The sequence below is a fragment of the Momordica charantia genome, assembly GCF_013281855.1.
Source record: "Momordica charantia cultivar OHB3-1 chromosome 5 unlocalized genomic scaffold, Mcharantia_2.0 BLBB01000005.1, whole genome shotgun sequence".
Classification (NCBI taxonomy): domain Eukaryota; kingdom Viridiplantae; phylum Streptophyta; class Magnoliopsida; order Cucurbitales; family Cucurbitaceae; genus Momordica; species Momordica charantia.
The window spans coordinates 12,973,916-12,993,708 of NW_028275163.1; positions in this window are offsets into that span (position 1 = coordinate 12,973,916).

The window sequence follows — 19,793 nt, forward strand, 5'->3', positions numbered from 1 at the left end:
GCTTTTTCCATTAAAATCACCATCTCTTGATAATACTCATCAACACTTTTTGTTCCCTGCCTCAAAGCTTGCAGTTTAGTTTTCAAATCATTTTTATAATGTTTGGGAGCATACCTCATTCTCATGGCTTCTTTGAGTTTTTCCCAAGTTTCTATTTGATCCTCATCTTTCCTTCTTTTCTCGGATTTGAGATGTTGATACCATTCATTAGCATGATTAATGAATTCGGCAATGACAAGTCTCATCTTCTTATTTTCACTATATGTAGAGCAATGAAATACACGTTCTATCTTCCTTTCCCATCGCAAGTAAGCATCGGGGTCCGCCGTTCCACTAAATGGTGGAATTTTGAGTTTAGCTCCACCATCTCTCTTTTCATTTACTCTTTCCCATCTCCTCGGTTGCATAATGTTGGCAAAGTTATTCCTTCCTCTACTCCCAACTTGTTCTTTTTGTACATCGAAGTCAAAAATACCTTCATCTTCCTGTAAGACTCGTTCTTCTCTTCGTTGTTGCACCCTTCTTTCCTGCCTATCTTCCCTCATCATTTCCACCATACCTTGAATTGATTGAAGAATGGCCATAGTAGGATCTTGCGGTACTCCCTGTGACATTTTGTTAGAAAAATAAAATAACAAAATAAGGACCTTTCCACTCCTCTCACTAGGATTTCACTCAAGGACACTCGTGTTTATCACTCGAGGGTAGGCTCTTGGTACTAGGTCAAAGATGTAAGGGTTGGCTTAAATTTTGGTGCAATCTTGCTTAAAGCTTGATATAACTAATTCAATGATCAACTCTCACAAACTAAGACTACAGCAACTCAATCTTAGGATAAAAAACTTGATAATTTAAACAAAACACAACATAATGAAAAGAACTTTTCATGTGCCTCGGATCTTCGAATGCTTTTTTTCTTGTGCTACTGTTTTCTTTCTTTTGCTACTGATTTTTGTTTCTTTTGCTTCTGTTTTTTTTTTCTCTTTTGCTTCTATTTTTTTTTCTTTGCTAATAATCCGAGAGCAAAAATACAAGAATTTCAAGGCAAGTTGTAGTATGTCTTGTTACACTTTGTAAGAACTACTTTCGAAAAAAGAAAAAATGACAGAATATAAAATTAGACAAAGTAAAGATATTTCACCTCTAGAGCCGACCAAAGGATGTCGACCAATGCTCTGATACCAAATGATAAGCGCCAAGGTTGCTCGTGTTTACAAAGCTAGAGGTCCTTCTAGGATCCTTGCAAACATTCACAAAAACGACTAACTTACCGAATGATTCCAACCAAGAGTACGGTTAGAAGATGAATCACTCTTAGATCGGACTTAGAATCTACGATGGTCACTCCTAGATCCTAAGACGACTCACTCCAGAATTAGCTTGATCGAGACTAATCCAATGAATCGGTTTAACATCAAACCTAAAGCAAGATTTGAAAGAAGCAACACCAAAAGTGTTAAGGAACAAAAGTTCTTGAATTTCAATATGTTTTAATCTTAAGTTATCCATAACAAGAGCATTACAAGCCTTTAAATAGGCCAAATGGTCGTTCAACATAAGAACACCAAAAGTTTTTCAAAATACTACTTAATGCAAATTGTAGAAAATAAGACATGCAAATTAAAACTTGATAGCACATCATTCTAGACACTTAAATGCGGATCAGAAAACGTAGTCATGCTTCAAATGGTCTTATCTATGTGCTGTAGGAGGCGCTTCACATTTGGATATGGTTTGACAACTTTTGACTTCACAAACTCCAAAGAGGTGCAATCTGCAAAGGCACCTGTTCACGAATCTGCACACTTTTTTCGTCCTCCGTGTCATCTCTCAAAATAGACAACTTTTCTCGTGCCATCTTTGGTCCATTCTCTTCTTGACTCATTGAAGTAACATTATGAATAAATTCGGGCTCAAAACTCTTTGTTGGTTCTTGTGCATTAACAAGCTTCTGAAGGTGCAGTGTGAAAGCCTCTTGAATCTTCCTTGCCTTTCATGTAATAATTGCTCCTTTGATATATGTAATTGGTCACAAATGGATTCGTATCACTAGGGGTGAGGAGGCAGCGGATCCAAATGTTCCCCCGACAGTTCTTGGAGGGGTAGCACCTCCGGTCCCGCAGGCAGTACCTCAGGGAGTTCCCCAAGTGAATCCCCAGGTGGCGTTACTTGCTGTGGCACTACAAGTATTGCTGGATAATGCGAATAGAGTGGGTGCGGCTCAGGCGCAGCAGCCTCGTCGGGCACATATTCAACAAGAGAAGGTCCAGTTCATCAGGGATTTCAAACGCTTCGGACCACCCGTTTTCAACGGGGTGAGTGAGAGGCCTACTGCGGCCGAGGAATGGGTCAGGGAGTTGGAAGCCCTTTATGTGTATTTGGGATGCTCCGACGAATTCAAGGTCTGGGGAGTAGTATTTATGCTTCGAGGAGAAGCAGTAAACTGGTGGGAGTCGGTGGCGGCAGCGGAGGATCACGCCAACGCACCCGTCACATGGGCAAGGTTTAAGGACCTACTCTATGAGTACTATTTCCCCGTGACTGTCAGGAACGAAAAACGGGCAAAGTTTCTCTGTCTCACTCAAGGGAGCCTAACGGTGGCCCAATACGAGAGGAAGTTCACTGAGCTGTCCCGTTTTGGAATGCAATATATTCCTATTGAACAATTAAAGATTGACAAGTTCATTGACGGTTTGCGTAGGGAGATCAAGGGGCTACTGGTTCTCAAGGAACCAACTACTTATGCAGCAGCAGTCAGGTGTGCGTTGGTTATGGAAAAATCTCTCGAGGAACCTCAGTCTCAACTGGTGATGGGCTCCAGCTCGGGGGTCAAGAGGAAATTTGCATCGTTCTCCTCCAGTCAACCCTCGAGGGGACACCAGCAGCTTGTGCAAAGGCAAATTGTTTCTCCGGCATGCCCCTCTTGTAAGAGGAGCCATGCTGGGCCGTGTTGGGCGGGAAAGAGAATATGTTACAGGTGTCAGAAGGAAGGACATTTTGCGAGGGAGTGTCCGATGACCGGCTCGAATACCCAAGCTTTAGGCCAGAGGATCCCTGCGACGGCGACAACTCAAGGTGGGACCCATAGGGCGCGCGTTTTCGCTCTTACCAGGGGGGATGTTGAGCATGCCGAGGCGGTGGTCACATGTACCTTCCCTTTGCGAGTTTTGAGCTGTATGTATATGCTTGTGCTTTATCGCATGCGTGTTACTTTTGCAGGGACTGTTTTAGTACTCAGTATGCCTGCTTACGCTTTATTTGACTCGGGGTCTAGTCATTCTTTCATTGCTTCTACTTTTGTTTGGCATGCGGACCTAGAGCTAGAATCATTAGGCTTTTTGCTGTCAGTATCCACTCCGTCAGGATCTGTCTTGGTCACTAGTCAAGTGGTGAAAGGGGGCCAGCTCTCTTTCGATGGTCAGACCGTGGAGGCGAAGTTAATCCAACTGGATATGTAGGATTTCGATGTGATACTAGGCATGGATTGGTTAGCTGCCAATCGGGCTAACATTGATTGCTCGAAGAAGGAGGTTAGCTTTCGCTTGCCCTCCGGACAAAACTTTACCTTTAAAGGAGCCAAGGCCGGGGTCCTGAGGGTGGTGTCGGCATTGAAGGCCAGCCATCTTCTCCAGCGTGGTGCCTGGGCCTATTTGGCTAGCATTGTGGATGCAAAGAAGGTTGTGCCGACCATTGAGGCAGTTCGTGTGGTCAATGAGTTCTCTGACGTGTGCCCTGAGGACCTCCCCGGCTTGCCTCTATCCTGCGAAGTGGACTTTTGTATAGAGTTGCTGCCAGGGACGGCTCCCATCTCGAAAGCACCCTATCGAATGGCTCCGGCAGAGTTGAAAGAGCTGAAGCTACAGTTGGAAGAATTACTCGACAAAGGTTTCATCCGCCCAAGCGTATCCCCTTGGGGTGCGCCCGTGCTGTTTGTTAAGAAAAAGGACGGTTCTATGCGACTTTGTATTGATTACAGGGAACTAAACAAAGTTACGGTCAAGAAAAAGTATCCCCTACCACGCATTGATGACCTTTTTGACCAGCTTTAGGGGGCGAAGGTGTTCTCAAAAATAGACTGGCGTTAGGGGTACCACCAGTTAAGGTTAAATGATGCCGACATCTCGAAGACGGCGTTCAGGACAAGGTATGGGCACTATGAGTTTCTTGTGATGTCTTTTGGACTCACAAATGCTCCGGCAGCGTTTATGGATCTAATGAATCGGGTCTTTAAGGAGAATTTAGATTCTTTTGTCATCGTGTTCATCGACAACATCCTGATATACTCCAAGACTGAGCAGTGCCACGAAGAACATCTCAGGCAGGTTTTGACTACACTACGGGGAAATAAGTTGTATGCAAAGTTTTCAAAGTGTGAGTTCTGGCTGGACCAAGTGGCTTTCCTAGGACACATAGTCACCAGGGAAGGTATTGCAGTAGACCCCGCCAAGGTAGAAGCTGTTAGCCATTGGCCAAGACCTAGTTCAGTTACAGAGATTCGTAGCTTCCTCGGCTTGGCTGGTTATTACAGAAAGTTCATCCAGGACTTCTCTCGGATAGCGGCACCGTTGACGCAGTTGACTCGTAAGAATGCTACCTTCACTTGGAGCAGCGAGTGTGAGGAGGCTTTCCAAGAACTGAAGAAGCGATTGGTGTCTGCACCGGTGTTAACCGTCCCCGATGGGACGGGAGGTTTGGTGGTTTACAGCGACACCTCGCGAAGGGGCTTGGGATGTGTGCTGATGTAACATGGGAAAGTTATAGCTTATGCTTCTCGACAATTGAAGACGCATGAGCTTAACTATCCCACTCATGACTTAGAATTAGCAGCAGTGGTTTTTGCCTTAAAGTTGTGGAGGCACTACCTCTACGGAGAGAGAATTCATGTCTTCACGGATCATCAAAGTTTGAAGTACCTTTTCACTCAGAAGGAGCTTAACTTGAGACAGAGGCGGTGGTTAGAGTTGGTGAAGGACTATGATTGTGAGATTAGTTACCATCCGGGTAAGGCAAACGTGGTCGCTGATGCTCTTAGTAGAAGGGCGGCAAGTGTGGCATCTCTAGTTGCGAGCTGCAGTCCAATGCACAGCGAGTCGGAATGCTTGGAAGTAGAGCTGACGGTGGATGATGTCTCCGCACTGTTGGCTCGACTCTCGGTGGAACCCAGTCTGAGGCAGCGGATCATTGCTGCCCAAAAGGAAGACCCTAGCTTGGCCAAAGGCTTTAGTATGGTGGGCCATGGGGATTTCACTCTCTTAAGTGAGGCAGCTTTTCTTTTTCGCGAAAGGTTGTGTGTGCCAAAAGATTATTCTTTGAGGAAGGACTTATTGGGAGAGGCACACAATACTCCCTACTCGATCCATCCAAGAAGTACCAAAATGTATCAGGACCTCAAGAAACATTACTGGTGGCATAACATGAAGAGGGAAATAGCTCAGTTTGTTAGCAAGTGTTTGACTTGCCAACAGGTAAAGGCTTCAAGACAGAGACCTGCTGGATTGCTGCAACCTTTGAGCATACCAGTCTGGAAGTGGGACGATGTGACTATGGACTTCATTACAGGACTACCAAGGACGGTTAAGTGATTCACTGTGATTTGGGTAGTTGTAGATCGATTAACCAAGTCTGCACGCTTTATTCCCGGCAAGGCCACGTATACAGTAGAAAAATGGGCGGAACTGTATTTACAGGAAATTGTCAGGCTACATGGTATACCGGTATCCATAGTATCCGATCGAGACCCGCGTTTCACCTCGACTTTTTGGCGGAGTCTACACAAGTCCCTGGGCACTAAGTTGGACTTTAGCACGGCGTTTCACCCCCAAACCGATGGTCAGACGGAGCGCGTGAACCAGGTTTTAGAGGACATGCTCAGAGCTTGCATGTTAGACTTTGGTGGTAGTTGGGACAAGTATCTCTACCTAATAGAGTTCGCTTATAATAACAGTTTTCAGGCCATGATTGGGATGGCCCCATACGAGGCACTGTATGGGAAGAAGTGTCGATCTCCGGTTAATTGGGACGAAGTCGGAGGAAGAGTTCTCTTGGGACCGGATTTGGTGCAGGCGACTAACAGTGCCATTCAAAAGATCAGGGGAAGGATGCAAGTCGCAGAGAGCCGTCAAAAGAGTTATGCAGACGTCAGGCGTAGAGAGATCGAATTTGTGGTCGGTGAACGGGTGTTTCTTCGTGTGGCACCCGTAAAGGGGATTTTGCGATTTGGGAAGAAGGGCAAGCTCAACGCGAGGTTCATTGGGCCTTTTGAAATTCTGGAACGTATCGGGCCAATCGCGTATAGGTTGGCCTTGCCACCGTCGTTGGCAGCAGTTCACAGTGTGTTTCATGTGTCTATGTTGAGGAAGTACATTCATGACCCCTCGCACGTCTTGGACCCTGAACCATTACAACTAGATGGGTCCTTGTGCTAAGAGGAGATACCCTTCAGAATTTTGGCAAGACAAACCAAGTTGTTGAGGAACCAGGCGATTCGCTTGGTTAAGGTTTTGTGGAGGAACCACCAAGTGGAAGAAGCTACTTGGAAGCGGGAGGACGATATCAAGGCGAGATACCCTGAACTGTTAGAACAGTTAACTTTCGGGGACGAAAGTTTTTGAAGGAGGGAAGTCTGTAACGCCCCGAGTCCCTCAGGTTAGTTAGTCTCGAATCGGGAGATTTTTCATTTAAATTTCAAAGTGAATGTTAATTGAATTTATCGATAATTATCGGGCTCTAATAATCCAATTAAATTAATATTAACCGAGCTTGGTATGTTGGGTCTTAGGTTGAGGGAATAGACACTTCCTTATTTGGGCGTGGATGATTGGGCTTAATGGGAAAATTGTTGTAAATCAAAACAAAAGGGAAACCCTAACACTTTTCTTCTTCTTTTTCCCTCCCTTTGTTATTAGCCCCCCCCAAGCTTCTTCTCCTTCTTCTTGTCCAGTCGGCGACCTTCTTCTCCGGCGAAGCGGCACAGCAGCAGCAGCTCCTCCACGCCGGCATCCTCCTGCAGCAGCTCGCGGCGGCGCACGACGCACGGGCCTTCTCCACGGCGGCGACGCGTTCCGAGAAGAACCGAACGCCCGACAATCTGCTGCTACCTCCGGCGAAGTGCGCAACCCCCGGCGAGCCTTCTCCACGGCGGTGACGCATTCCGAGCAGAACCAGACAGCGGCGGCAACAGCCCAGGTCCGACGTCGTTCCTCCGGTGATACCGCGCCCAGATCTGTGACGCCAGCAAGTTTCTTGACGTTTTCTTTCCTCGGTTTGGTGTTATCCAGCCCCTCCGGCAATGTTAGACGATTACCCACACATAACCGAAGCTTGATTCTTGATACCCACTCCTTACGGCATTGGGTCGGCATTGAACCACCTTCAATCGAACCCAAATCTATGTTACCCATCAGTTTTTGACATCGTTCCAGCAAACCTAAGGCCATTCGAAGTCGAATTTTGGAGCTAGAACATCCTCGGCGTCGACCCACTTCTAACCCAAGAGGTTTTTGTGTGAGTTAGTAGGTAACAACACACCTAAATTTGGGTTCAATATTATTTAAATGTTTCCAATTGGCTACTAACCTGGAATCGTACTTTTTCCTTGTAGGAAGTGTTTGACAAGCTTAGGAGCTTTAGGACTTTTGGTAGTAAATAGCACGGGGGCGGGTGCGTGCGTTGATGTTGGTTATTTGGTTGCTGATGTACTGTTTTTTGATGCTTAATATTGGTTTTGATATGTGGTTGTGCAGTGTACCTCTTGTTTATGTAGTTTTGTATGCATGATTAGTGTTGAATGTCCGTCAGTAATAACAGTGGGAATTTCGTATTGTTGAACTTTTGAGATCTGTGATAGAATGATGTATGACTGTAGGGAATGTTCGTTAAAGTGAATTTATTTTGGAAATGTTTGTTGTCTGAATTCGTATGAAGTGTTTGGCGTGTCTCATGAGTTTTATTATATCTAGCAGCGCTTATTGAATATGAACGTTGTCATTCGTATGTTGTAAAAGTATTTTTAGTTTATTGTTTGCTACTAGAATGATGTTTATCTTGTGGATGGATGCTGGATTGTGTTGGCGAGCAGCAAGATGCATTGAAATCATACTTGTGGTGGTGTTGTTGATGGGCGTTGTGGTGCTTGGTGTTATTAGAGAGTTAGTACTGGAATCTTGGTTGGGGGCTAGAAACGATTTGTGGAGTTTTGCAAGTTATGAAGTGAATGGGTGAGTGTCAGGGCCTCGGGTATAAATGGTCGGGGGTCGATACACCAATATTGGATAAAGATGAGTGTCGAGGCCTCGGGTATAAATGGTCGGGGGTCGATGCGAGAAGTCTTTCGAAAGGAGAACTATTGGGGCCTTGGGTATAAATGGTCAACGACCAATAGATGGTAAGACATCGAGGCCTCGGGTATAAATGGTCGAGGGTCGATGCATTAGTGTCGGTGCTCTGGGTATAAATGGTCAGGGGCCGACACTACCAAAAGAATGGTTTCGAAGAGCTCGAATAACTGAGGTGAACATAGTTGTAGTTGAAGTATTAGAGAGCCAGGTGGACGGTAATGTTTTTATCTGATTGTGGTTAGCTTCGGATCTTTTTAGAGCATGTTTATGGGTGAATGTATAAAATATTAGTAGAGCATGTCTATGCTTGTTCGCATACTGTAATGATAGAGCATGACGATGTATGTTTCCTTTATGGTTATGAGCATGACGTTTGTGTGTGTTTGGTGAGGGCTACTTACGAAGTATATTTTATATAGTCACCCCCCCTACAATGATTGTTTCAGGTGAAGGACTCGTGGGTGACCGCGGTGATGGGACGGAGGAGACCTGACGTGCGAGGACCATAGGCTACTTAGTTTTCCTGTTTAGTTTAATTCGTTGGTTAGAGCCTTATGTTGTGGCCAATAAACAGTTTATTTGCATTTGAATAATTGAGAGATTTGTTCTTCTGGTTGTTAGTTTTGCTTCGGGTTAGGAGCCTATTTGAGTTTTATTCCATTTGTTTAGATTCATATAGATTGAATAATAAACTTGCCTCGTGAAGTGGTTCACGAACGTTGTTGAATGTTATTCCATGAGATTGGTTTATCGTTAATTTGATGAGGATTGGAACTTGATTCTTTTTTTATGAGTTTATGTGTATAGGAAGTTGGCAGGATATAGCCGGAGTTAACTTTGATTAGTTGGGTAGTGAATGTGACCTAGAGGTGTATGGAAAATTCTGGGTCGTTACAATGAGACTGACGCGATGTGCTGGCTTCATCAACAACTCTTGTTGTAGTGCCAGTTTGATCAACAACTCTTGTTGACGTGTTTGTAGCCTCTTTGGAAATGTCGTTAATTACTACCTTACTCCGTGGTTTATGATCTCGAACATGGCCTTCTTCTAAGAAAGTAGCATTTGTCGATACAAACACTCTGTGTTCTTTATGATCGAAGAAGAGACCACCTCTAGTCTCTTTAGGGTAACTTACGAATAGGCATACTTTTGAACGAGGTTCCAGTTTCTTCGGGTTAGCCATGAGCAGGTGTGCCGGGCATCCCCAAATGCGAAAGTGGCGTAAACTAGGTTTACGACCCTTCCACAGCTCAAAGGGTGTTTCAGAAAACTCTTTGATGGAACTACGTTCAAAATATAAAGTGCAGTCTCCACTACATAACCCCAAAACGAGTTAGGCAACTGAGCATAGCTCATCATTGATCGAACCATGTCCAACAGGGTTCTGTTTCTCCTTTCTGATACACCGTTTTGTTGAGGTGTACCAGGGGCTGAGAGTTGGGACGTGATTCCATATTCTATCATATAGTCTTGTAATCTCGAATCCATATACTCTCCACCCCGATCTGATCGAAGTGTTTTAATGGTTTTACCTAATTGATTTTCAACTTCAGTCTTGTACTCCTTGAACTTTTCAAGGGCTTCAAACTTATGTTGCATTAGGTATAAATAACCGTACCTTGAATAATCATCGATAAAAGTGATGAAGTATTCATACCCTCATCGAGCTCTAACATTCATCGAACCACAAAGGTTTGAATGTATAAGTTCTATGGGCTTTTTGGCTGTATAACCTTTTCCAGTAAAATGTCTTTTAGTCATCTTGCCTTCAAGACAAGACTCAGATGGTGGTAAAGAATCGTCTTCTAACTCACTTAGAATGTCATTCTTAACCAACCTCCCAATCCTATTGAGATTAATGTGACCTAATCTTAAGTGCCAAAGATAGGTATCTTCCTTTTGAGAAACTTTTTGCCTTTTATTTTGAGTTCTAGCATTTTTTAAACAACCCGGTATTTAAAACTGCTTTAGTTATGGTTGGTCTTAGCACATACAAGTTGTTTTCAAGTAAAGCTGAACAAATATTAACACCATTTCTTGAAATGAACGCTTCATTTAAATGAAATTAAATTAAATACATCTGTTCCAACAAACAAGAAATTGAAATTAAGTTCATTTTAATTTTAGGAACAACGTACACATTATCTAATAATATATACATATTCTTGTTTGTAAACAACTTGAGCTCCCCTACCGCCACAGCTGAGACGACATCTCCCGTTCCGACCTTGAGGTCATCTCTCTGGCGTCAAGCTGCCTCTAGGAACTAATTCCCTGAAATGAAGAACAAACGTGATTAGTGGCTTCTGAATCCAGTATCTAGGCGGAGTCATCATTCTCCACTAAACATGTTTCCAATACAAGTAAATCATATTTACCTTCATTGGCTTTCTTCTTTTCGGCCAAGTACTTTGGGCAGTTGCTCTTCCAATGCCCGTCCATGTTGCAGTGGAAACACTTTTATTTCTCTGCAACCTTGACCTTGCCTTTCTGGGCAGCAGCAGCTGAGTCAGGTTTAGACCCCTTACCAGAAGCCTTCTTCTTCTTAAAAGTCTTACTTCCAGAAAAAGAGGGCACAGACCTGGTTCCAGAGGACGATTCTCTGTTGAACCTTTTTGAGGTGGCAACATTTGCCTCCCCTTCTTGTCCCTTACATTTCATAAAAGACTGGTAGGTCTGCAGCTCGTTTAGAAGCGTGGTAAGAGTGTACTCCAGCTTATTCATAACCGCATTGCTGCGGAATGGAAGGAAACTCTTCGGAAGAGATTCCAGAATAAAGCTGACCTGACTCTGCTCGTCTATGACGGCCCCGTTCGACTCAGCCACGTTGAAGTGGACCATCAGGTTGAGAACGTGTTCTCGCACTGATGAACCCTCCTTCATGCGGGAGTTGTAAATGAACTTAAGGGCTTCATGTCGAGCCTGTGTGGACGGTTGTCCAAACATGCTCTGCAGCGAGTCCATGATCTTCTTAGTGGTGACCGTGTCCTCGTGCTTCTTGGCGAGCACATCAGATATGCTCGCCAAGATGTAGACCTTGACCTTGTCATTGGCCTTGATCCACCTGTCATAGGCGTTGCGCACCGCCACAGTGGCGTTAGGCGCAGGAGCTTGAGGACAATCCTCTTGGAAGACGAACCTAAGATCATCTATCACGAGAATAGTGTTTAGGTTAGACGTCCATTGTTTGTAATTTTCGCCATTAAGTCTTTGCGCGGCTAAGAGTGCAATAATAGAAGTAGACATGCTGAAAGTAAAAACAAATCTATATTAGTTTCATGCATTAGCCTTTTAAACCCAATCAAAATTTAGCAAAAGTAATTAAGCACTCTAACAAAATTGTTTTCCAATGACGCTTCAGTGATTTAGAGCAACAGCCACCGTAGCGCGGTCAGGTACTCCTTCACTGATGTAACGCCATGAGTCCTTCAGGTTAGTTAGTCTCGAATCAGGAGATTTTTCATTTAATATTAAATTGATTGTTAATTAAATTTGTCTATATTTATCGGGCTCTAAAAATCCAATTAAATTAATAATTACCGAACTCTGTATGTTGGGTCTTGTTTTAAGGGGAATGGACTCATTTCTCTTCGGCTTGGATGGTTGGGCCTCCATTGAGGTAATTTGGTTTTAAAACAAAACAAAAGACAAATAAAAAAAAACCCTAGCCCAAGCCCTTTTCTCCCTTCTTCTTCTTTCTTCTACCCTAGCCGCCCCCCCCCCCCCCCCCCCCCCGATTTTCTTCTTCATTTTTTCAACCCAGCCGCCCCCTTTCTCTTGTTTTCCGGCAAGTCGCACCGGTTGCTAGGCACTCTGAACGGAACGACGACACCCACGGCGGCGGCGGCGTGACACAAATCGACGTGAACGGCTCCGACGGCGACCCGGCGTACCGACAACGCCGTCTTCGTTCCAGCAGGCCGCGAGACTCGTTTCTGCGTGTAAGGCCGCGGCGCTCCTCCGCGAACGGCAAGTCCCACGGCGGCGCTCCTCCGGGTTCTGTAGCAAATTCGGATACCCAGCGACGGTGGCGCGTTTCCCCGGCATCTGCAACGAACCAGCGCGACCTCCTCCTCACGGTGGCGCACGGTGGACAGGCGGTACAGCAGCGGAGCGGCGACGACTTGCTGCTACGAGCCGACGAACAACAATTCCAGCATCGGGATTTGTACGTTACAGCGGTGTTTAGGACGTTTGGTGGTGACCCACATCCGTTCGAAGCTCGATTTAGGCTACCCACACCTTGGCGAGTTAGATCTAGGTGACCCACATCTATAAGAAGTCGGTTTTGGTGGTAATGCGTCATTCGAACCCTTTTAGAGTTAATTTCGAAGGATAAATAGCGTACGTAACGTGCTGTATTTTCTGTTTTGGTGTGCTTAGGGTGAGGTCGACGCAAAACTTAAGGGCGAGGTTGTGGGTAAGTAGACAAGGGGCGTGTGAGTGTGTTAATGTATGTTCGATGGTCTCTAACGTGCTGATTTTGTGGCGTTTAATGCTAATTTTATGATGTCATTGTGCTAAATAATTTTCATGGTGTTAGTCGATATACTTGGAATGGTGTTGGATATTTGTCGATGAAAAGGGTGAGTTTTTTGCTTGCTAAACTGTGAGTATTGCTGTGGTAATGTTTGTTGCCTGGATATGCATGTTTTGTTCGGCGTGTTTAGTGAGCTATTATCCTTAGTAATACTTGTTAAATAATGGTGTTGGATATTGAGCATGATTGGGTTATTATTATTTCGTTATTAGCAAATTGTCAAGGTTGTGAAAGCATGCTGAACTGTACTTGTGGGTTGAAAGATTTAGGGTTAGTGGTAAAAGAAAGTATATAGTAAGACTCGGGTGAAAGTTGGATTTCTGAAAGGAATGAAGGAGTGGGAGTCAGGGCCTCGGGTATAAATGGTCGGGGGCTGATACGTCACTAATGGAGTATCGAGGCCTCGGGTATAAATGGTCGAGGGTCGATACGAGGAGTTCTTTGGAGGGAAGACTATTGGGGCCTTGCGTATAAATGGTCAAGGGCCAATAGATGGTGAAGTCATCGGGGCCTCGGGTATAAATGGTCGAGGGCCGATGCAGCAGGGTTGGGGCTCTGGGTATAAATGGTCAGGGGCCGACCTTACTCGAATGAGATAGCTGTGGAAGGGGAGGATAACTGTAATAAGTATAGAGGTACTGGTAATGTTAGGGAGACTGGAGGTTGGTTGTTAACGTGTTTCCTGGTTGTGGTTCTCACTAAAATTTTATGGAATGTGTATATGTTTGAATGCGTAATGTAGTGAAAAGCATGATTACGAATGTTTCTTGATATAGTTGTGCATAACGTGTGTGTATGTTGGTGAGGGCTAGTTACGGAGTATATTTTATATACTCACCCCCCTCTACAATGATTGTTTCAGGTGAAGGACTCGTGGGCGACCATGGTGATGAGACGGAGGATACATGACGAGCGAGGACTATGGGCTGCTTAGTTACTTCTATTTAGTTTAAGTCATTGGTTAAGGCCTTATGTTATGGCCAATAAACGGTTTATTCGTATTTGAATAATTGAGAGATTTCCCTTTGTTGTTAGTTTCACTTCGGGATAGGTGCCTATTTGAGTTTTATTCCATTTATTGAGATTCATCTAGATTGAATAATAAACTTGCCTCGTGAGGTGGTTCACGAATGTTGTTGAATGATATTCTATGGGATTGATTTATCGCTAAATTGATGAGAATTGAAACTTGAGTTTATATGTTTGTTTGCATAGGAAGTTGGCAGGATGTGGTCGGGGCTAAAATTAATTAGTTGGGTAGTTAACGTGACCTAGAGGTGTGCGGGAAATCTGGGTCGTTACAACTGAATTGAGACATTCTCAACTAAATTTTACACCAGGATAACTCTTATTCCTATAAATTTTAGTCATCGTTTATTTGGTCAGGAAATTGCTAACTAACTTAACAACTCCTCGTAAGTGTGACCCAATAATCCTGCCGTAGGGAAGGAAAATACTGGAGCAAAACCTAAGAGACTCCTATCCATTTCTGGAGTTTGCCTTGATTTTGATTTCCATACAATGAACCCTCCGTAGGAATGGTCACTCCAGGACAACACGCAGGTCATGTATGAAACCTCACGGTGCAAACCAATAGTGGATACCGCAGGATGTGTTGTCACACGTCCTTTTCCCACTTACTATGAACACTATATCCATTCACCTCGATATTGAACCATGCAAACACCTTCCGTATGGAGGCCGTGCCCAGGGCGACACGAGTTCGAGCATGAAACTCACAGCATGAATTTAAAGGAGAATGTGAGAGAGAGAGAGTAAAGTATGTTATATATACTTTGTATATCAAATATATACGCTGTATATTACATATTCTCTTTTGCTCCCACTTAGTATTCTAAGACTAGGGTATATTACTTAGATAAATCCCGGCTAAGTGAAATTAACTAAGTGAATTTTTAGTCGGTCCAATATAACTATTACATCGGAAGTTGTACAATAATGTTTTAGTTCGTTAAACACTTTAATAAACCAACGACATTATTGCTTGTATATAAAATATTGACTAATTCAACCCCCAGGTCGGTTCCCAGGTAGAGGTGTTCCCTTACGGTCAGCTTAAATACCTCAGCCTAGACAGAACCTTCCTTAGACAGAGTTCCCTTATAGACAACATTTTATATTTAGTCTTTTATTATTTCATTTTAAACCTAGTTAAAACAAAATAAAAGACTACCCCCTAATCACATTAGAAAATATAACCTAAGGTCTAATTAATTTTAAACAACTTTAACATTAATTAACTTACAACTTATGTTTGCATGCAACTCTTTATTATAGATTTTAATTTGTATCTACCACATTTTATCTCTTATAAAATTTAAGAAATTAAAACTATAAACATGCATTGAAAGCATACATTAATATAACAATTATATTATCCAAAATAATGTCATGTTCAATGCAACTATATTTCCATCTAATTAATACAACACTTATATTATTAATTATGAAAATAAAACATGCATACATACAATTATAACATTTATAACTATATGATGCATGACCATACATACATATTCTATATCAAACATACATATTATGCATATAACCTATAGTGAGATTTTAAAACTATATGGCATACAACATGCTATATGATTTTAATTAAAATATACATTCATAATGCATAAAATAATTAAATAGCAAAGTTGGAACGGTTTCTGGCACCCTAAGAAAACGAAATAATGCAAAATAAGAAAATCGACTGCATCTGCCCTCGAACCGTGAACCGGAGCCTCGGAACCGCGTCGAAAAACACCTGGGACAGCACCTCGGCGCCTAAGGGCAGCGCCGTGGCACTGTGTGCTGTCCCGCAGCGCCATGGCGCTGTTGCATAGTGCCATTGCGCTGTCTGCGCAGTCTGCTTCGTCTTCTTCGCTGTTTTCTGCAATTTTCGCCTAATCTGACGCCACGAACGACTTTCGAAGGACCCGGACTTACAAAAACAATACAGAAACTAAATGCCAAAAACCGAAAATTTTCCAACCCGCAAACCCATATTTCGAAAATGTGAAATCACCCACCAAACACAGCGATTTTGATCCCAAAAAAACCAGAACTACAACCTGGCTCTGATACCAATTGAAGGGATGTGAATCTCGAAGCGGAAACGGATTTTCGTTGCTGATTTTCGGGATACAAAATCGAATTTTAAAGAAGAAAAATACAGGGGAGAAACAAACCTTTGAAGAACGTTTCTTCAGTGAATTCCTGTAACGACCCAGACTTTTCCGCACACCTCTAGGTCACATTTACTACCCAACTAATTAAATTTAACCCCGACTACATTCTGCCAACTTTCTAATGCAAACAAACATATAAAATAAAGTTTCAATCCTCATTAATTTATCGATAAATCAATCTCAAAGAATAACAATCAACAACATTCGTAATCCATTCCACGAGGCAAGTTTATTATTCAATCTATATGAATCTAAATAAATGGAATAAAACTCAAATGGGCTCCTATCCCGAAATGGAACTAACAACAAGGAAAGAAAAAAAAATCTCTCAATTATTCAAATACGAATAAACCGTTTATTGGCCATAACATAAGGCCTTAACCAATGACTTAAACTAAACCGGAGTAACTAAGCAGCCTATGGTCCTTGTTCGTCATGTCTCCTCTGTCTCATCACCATGGTCACCCACGAGTCCTTCACCTGAAAACAATCATTGTAGAGGGGGGTGAGTATATAAAATATACTCCGTAAGTAGCCCTCACCGACACACACACACGTCATGTTCAACTATATCAAGAAACATTCGTGATCATGCTTTTCATTACATTATGCATTTAAACATATACACATTTCATAACATATTAGTGAGAACCACAACAAGGAAACATGTTAACACCCAACCTCCCGTCTCCCTGACGTTACCAGTACCTCTATGCTTTTCACAGTTATCCTACCTTTCCTCAGCTATCTCCTTCGAGTAGAGTCGGCCCCTGACCATTTATACCCAGAGCCCCGACCCTGCAGCATCGGCCCTCGACCGTTTATACCCGAGGCCCCGATGACTCCACCATCTATTGGCCCTTGACCATTTGTACCCACGGCCCCAATAGTCTTTCCTCTAAAAGACTTCTCGTATCGACCCTCGATACTCCGTTAGTGACGTATAAGCCCCCGACCATTTATACCCGAGGCCCTGACACTCACTCCTTCACTCCACTAGTGGCGTATCAGCCTCCGACCATTTATAACCGAGGCCCTGACACCCACCCCTTTCATTCCTTCCAAAAGTTCCATCTTTCACCAGAGTCTTTTTAGATATTTTCCTTCACCACTAACCCTGCATCTTTCGACTCACAAGTACAGTTCTGCATGCTTTCACAACATAATCATCATTCTAATAGCTAAACAATAAACCAAACATGCTTTCACAACATATCAATTCTTAACAACCGGGCCACCGTGAGTTTAGTCATAACAAAGCATAGTCAACAAATTGCAAATGATTGGAGCCCAACACAATTCATCCAAACACTTAATATCCAACGTCCATATCTAATAAGCATTGCCAGATATAATAAACAATTCATGAGACACGCCAAACACTTCATACAGGTTTAGGCAACAAACATTCCCAAAATAAATCCACTTTAACGAACATTCCCTATAACATACATCATTCTACAACAGATCTCAGCAGCTCAACAATACAAAATTCCCACTATTATCACCGACGAACATTCAACACTACCCAGGCATACAAACCAACATAAACAAGAGTTACACTGCACAACAACGTATCAGAACCAATATTAAACGTCATAAACAGCACATCAGCAACCAAATAACAAACATCAACGCACGCACCCGCCCCCGTGCTACTTACTCACAACCGTGCTCTTAAGTTTTGCGTCGACCTCACCCTAGACACACCAAAACAGAAAATACAGCACGTTACTTACGTTATTTATCCTTCGAAATTAACTCTAAAAGGGTTCGAATGACGCATTACCACCAAAACCGACTTCGTATATATGTGGGTCACCTAGATCTAACTCCCCGAGGTGTGGGTAGACTAAATCGAGCTTCGAACGGATGTGGGTCACCGCCAAACGTCCTAAACACCGCTGTAACGCACCCAAATCCTTTCACTGTTTCGCTGCTGTAACCGTTGTCCGTCGTGCGCTGCTGCAAGGAGGGGCCCCGCCGTCGCTGGAGCACCGGGAGTCGCCGCCCGCCACTGTTCGAACGCTGCCACGGGAAGGTTGCGCCGCTGCTGCTCAACCCGCACGCAGATCCACCGCGACGTCGCACCACGCCGGAGGAGGGAGTCTCTCGCCGATGCTCGGGAACACCGGATCTGCTGCTTCGCACCGTCGATCGCCGCCTCTCGCCGCTCGTGGATCTACCACCGCCGAGTGTCGCTGTTCGTGGAGCTGATACGTCGCCACCGCCGTAGCCGGAGTTCGCGTGCGCCGCTGGGGTTCGTGGAGCTGCTACGCCGCCACCGCCGTCGGGGTTGCCGGAAAACGGGAATGGATCGGGGAGATGAAGAAGAACCAACGGGGGGGAAATGGCTAGGGTTGAAGGGAAAGAAGAAGAAAGAAAAGGAGCTTGGGGCTAGGGTTTTCTTTTCCTTTTGTTTTGTTTTAAAACTCATTTACCCCAATGGAGGCCCAACGCGTTCAGGCCGAAGAGGAAAGAAGTCCATCCCCCTTAAAACAAGACCCACCACACCGAGTCGGTAATTATTAATTTAAGTTGGAGTTTAGAGCCCGATAATAAAGATAACTTTAGTTAACGATCCATAAATTTAATTAACAATCAATTTAAAATTACTGAAAAAAATCTCCCGATTCGGGACTAACTAACCTGAGGGACTCGGGGCGTTACAATTCCCTCGAACACCACCACCGGATCTTCCTCGCTATCCTCTTGGGTCTCGGGATCGTGCTTGTGGTAGCACCTTGATCCAAGAGTGAGAGAGATTGAGAGAAGTTGAGAGAAATCCTGGGAGTTTTTTTTTCTTCTCTGTTCTGTAACATAACTCGTTCTTTCCCTTCTCCAACACTTGGAAAAGAAGAAGAAGAGTGACGTGGGGTAACTCTCCACGTCACAACACCTCCCACTCCCCTGCAATTTTGCAAGGGAGTTAATATTAATAATAATAATAATTAATATATATATATAATAATTAAAAAATATATATAATAATTAATATATATATATAATTAATTAATCAAATTAATTAAGGTAATTAATTATTAATCCAATTAATAATTAATAAATAAATATATACATAAATAATTAATACTTAATTATTTATTATAAAATTAGGATCATATTCTAAAACATTTCTCTCGTTTAACCTATAGTTCTAATGTACATCTTATGCACATTATTTTTAACCTATATTTTTAATATGAATCTCATTAATATTAATTTTATTTGAATCTCATTCAAATAATATCTCTCATAATATATATAGTTTTAATTTACAATTAACTATATATATTATAATGTATCAATATACATATAATCCCTCCCTTAAGTAATTTGAACAATTCAAATTTTTTCAAAAAATTTGATCCTCGTTTTACCCGTAATGAGCTAGCAAGGGGACCTAATGGACCTACAGATCCAAAGCTCCAACGATGCAAGATTAATCGGTCAAACTCATTGACCGAGTTAATCTAGATTCGTTAACTACGGGTCATTCCACTAAAGACCCGTAGTTGCACTCTTCTCACTACAGAATGTTTTCGTGTCCATTGATATGCGACCATTAATGTAACGCCCCGCGTTACTCAGGTTAGCTTGCCTCGAGTTCCGGGAAAAGTTTTATAAGAAAATAGATTTTTTATTTTTTTATTTCATTTTATTTTGTTTGATTCATCAGTTATCTATATTTAATTTAAGTGTGGCATCCCGGTTATTGT